The sequence below is a fragment of the Scyliorhinus torazame genome, unplaced genomic scaffold (genome assembly GCF_047496885.1).
Source record: "Scyliorhinus torazame isolate Kashiwa2021f unplaced genomic scaffold, sScyTor2.1 scaffold_70, whole genome shotgun sequence".
NCBI lineage: Eukaryota > Metazoa > Chordata > Chondrichthyes > Carcharhiniformes > Scyliorhinidae > Scyliorhinus > Scyliorhinus torazame.
The window spans coordinates 634,365-638,123 of record NW_027307797.1 but is presented as its reverse complement, the minus strand read 5'-3'; positions in this window follow the sequence as shown (position 1 = coordinate 638,123).

The following is a 3,759-nucleotide window of genomic DNA, read 5'->3' as shown; positions in this document are numbered from 1 at the left end:
GTGCTGGCTGTGTGATGGGAGCACTGACAGTGCTGGCAGCGTGGTGGGAGCACTGACAGTGCTGGCTGTGTGGTGGGAGCACTGACAGTGCTGGCTGTGTGGTGGGAGCACTGACTGTGCTGGCTGTGTGGGGGAGCACTGGCAGTGCTGGCTGTGTGGTGGGAGCACTGACAATTCTGGCTGTGCGGGAGCACTGATAGTGTTGGCTGTGTGGTGTGGGGGCACTGACAGTGCTGGCTGTGTGGTCGGAGCACTGACAATGCTGGCTGTGTGGGTGGAGCACTGACAGTGCTGGCTGTGTGGGGTGGGAGCACTGACAGTGCTGTCTGTGTGGGGGAGGACTGACAGTGCTGGCTGTGTGGTGGGAGCACTGACAGTGCTGGCTGTGTGGGGGTGCACTGACACTGCTGTCTGTATGGGGGGAGCACTGACAGTGCTGGCTATGCACTGGGAGCACTGGCAGTGCTGGCTGTGTGTTGGGAACACTGAACGTGCTGGCTGTTTGGGGGAGCACTGACAGTGCTGGCTCTGTGGGGAGCACTGACAGTGCTGGCTGAGTGGGGGGAGCACTGACAGTGCTGGCTGTGTGGGGAGCACTGACAGTGCTGGCTGTGTGGGGGGAAGCACTGACACTGCTGGCTGTTGGGGGAGCACTGACAGTGCTGGCTGTGTGGGGGGTGCACTGACAGTGCTGGCTGTGTGGTGGGAGCACTGACAGTGCTGGCTCTGTGGGGGAGCACTGACAGTGCTGGCTGTGTGGTGGGAGCACTGACAGTGTTGGCTCTGTGGGGGAGCACTGACACTGCTGGCTGTGTGGTGGGAGCTCTGACAGTGCTGGCTGTGTGGTGGGAGCACTGGCAGTGCTGGCTGTGTGGTGGGAGCACTGACAGTGCTGGCTGTGTGGGGAGCACTGACAGTGCTGGCTGTGTGGTGGGAGCCCTGACATTGCTGGCTGTGTGGGGGGAGCACAGACAGTGCTGGCTGTGTGGGGGAGCACTGACAGTGCTGTCTGTGTGGGGAATACTGACAGTTCTGTCTGCGTGGGGGAGCACTGACAGTGCTTGCTGTGTGGTGAGAGAACTGACAGTGCTGGCTGTGTGGTGGGAGCACTGACCGTGCTGCCTGTGTGGAGGGAAGCACTGACAGTGCTGGCTTTGTGGGGGAGCACTGACAGTGCTGGCTGTGTGGGGGGATGACAGACAGTGCTGGCTGTGTGGGGGAGCACTGACAGTGCTGGCTCTGTGGGGAGCACTGACAGTGCTGGCTGAGTGGGGGTAGCACTGACAGTGCTGTCTGTGTGGGGAGCATTGACAGTGCTGTCTGTGTGGGGAGCACTGACAGTGCTGGCTGTGTGGGGAGCACTGACAGTGCTGGCTGTGTGGGGGAAGCACTGACACTGCTGGCTGTGTGGGGGGGGAGCACTGACAGTGCTGGCTGTGTGGGGAGCACTGACAGTGCTGGCTATGTGGTGGGAGCACTGACACTGCTGGCTGTGTTGGGGGGGGAGCACTGACAGTGCTGGCTATGTGGTGGGAGCACTGACAGTGCTGGCTGTGTGGGGAGCACTGACAGTGCTGGCTGTGTGGGGGAAGCACTGACACTGCTGGCTGTGTGGGGGGGGGAGCACTGACAGTGCTGGCTGTGTGGGGGGAGCACTGACAGTGCTGGCTGTGTGGTGGGAGCACTGACAGTGCTGGCTGTGTGGGGGAGCACGGACAGTGCTGGCTGTGTGGGGGGAGCACTGACAGTGCTGGCTGTGTGGTGGGAGCACTGACAGTGCTGGCTGTGTGGGAGGAGCACAGACAGTGCTGGCTCTTTGGGGAGCACGGACAGTGCTGGTTCTGTGGTGGGAGCACTGATAGTGCTGTCTGTGTGGGGGGAGCACTGACAGTTCTGGCTGTGTGGTGAGAGCACTGACAGTGCTGGCTGTGTGGGGGAGCACAGACAGTGCTGGCTGTGTGGTGGGAGCACTGACAGTGCTGGCTGTGTGGGGGAGCACTGACACTGCTGGCTTTGTTGGGGGGGGAGCTCTGACAGTGCTGGCTGTCTGGGGGAGCACTGACAGTGCTGGCTGTGTGATGGGAGCACTGACAGTGCTGGCAGCGTGGTGGGAGCACTGACAGTGCTGGCTGTGTGGTGGGAGCACTGACAGTGCCGTCTGTATGGTGGGTGCACTGACAGTGCTGGCTGTGTGATGGGAGCACTGACAGTGCCGGCTGTGTGGTGGGAGCACTGACAGTGCTGGCTGTGTGGTGGGAGCACTGACAGTGCTGTCTGTGTGGTGGGAGCACTGACTGTGCTGGCTGTGTGGGTAAGCACTGGCAGTGCTGGCTGTGTGGTGGGTGCACTGACAGTGCTGGCTGTGTGGTGGGAGCACTGACTGTGCTGGCTGTGTGGGGGAGCACTGGCAGTGCTGGCTGTGTGGTGGGAGCACTGACAAGTCTGGCTGTGCGGGAGCACTGATAGTGTTGGCTGTGTGGTGTGGGGGCACTGACAGTGCTGGCTGTGTGGTCGGAGCACTGACAATGCTGGCTATGTGGGGCGAGCACTGACAGTGCTGGCTGTGTGGGGTGGGAGCACTGACAATGCTGTCTGTGTGGGGGAGGACTGACAGTGCTGGCTGTGTGGTGGGAGCACTGACAGTGCTGGCTGTGTGGTGGGAGCACTGACAGTGCTGGCTGTGGGGGGGAGCACTGACAGTGCTGGCTGTGTGGGGGGGAGCACTGACAGTGCTGGCTGAGTGGGGGAGCACTGACAGTGCTGGCTTTGTGGGGGATCACTGATCGTGCTGACTGTGTGGGGGAGCACTGACAGTGCTGGCTGTGTGGGGGGAGCACTGACAGTGCTGGCTGTGTGGGGGAGCACTGACAGTGCTGTCTGTGTGTGAAGCACTGACAATGCTGGCTGTGTTGTGGGAGCACTGACAGTGCTGGCTGTGTGGTGGGAGCACTGACAGTGCTGGCTGTGTGGTGGGAGCACTGACAGTGCTGGATGTGTGTGGGGAGCTCTGACAGTGCTGGCTGTGTGGGGGGAGCACTGACAGTGCTGGCTGTGTGGGGGAGCACTGACTGTGCTGGCTGTGTGGGGGAGCACTGACAGTGCTGGCTGTGTGGTGGGAGCACTAACAGTGCTGGCTGTGTGGGGGAGCACTGACAGTGCTGGCTGTGTGGGCGGAGCACTGACAGAGCTGGCTGTGTGGTTGGAGCACTGACAGTGCTGGCTGTGTGGGGGAGCACTGACAGTGCTGGCTGTGTGGGGGAGCTCTGACAGTGCTGGCTGTGTGGGGGGAGCACTGACAGTGCTGGCTGTGTGGGGAGCACTGACAGTGCTGGCAGTCTGGTGGGAGCACTGACAGTGCTGACTGTGTGGTGGGAGCACTGACAGTGCTGGCTGTGTGGTGGGAGCACTGACAGTGCTGGCTGTGTGGTGGGAGCACTGACAGTGCTGGCTGTGTGGTGGGAGCACTGACAGTGCTGGCTGTGGGGTGGGGGAGCACTGACAGTGCTGGCTGCGTGGGGGAGCACTGACAGTGCTGGCTGTGTGGGGGAGCACAGACGGTGCTGGCTGTGTTGGGAGCACTGACAGTGCTGGCTGTGTGGTGGGAGCACTGACAGTGTTGGCTGTGTAGGGGAGCACTGACAGTGCTGGCTGTGTGCGGGAGCACTGACAGAGCTGGCTGTGTGGGGAGCACTGACAGTGCTGGCTGTGTGGGGGAAGCACTGACACTGCTGGCTGTGTGGGGGGGGAGCACTGACAGTG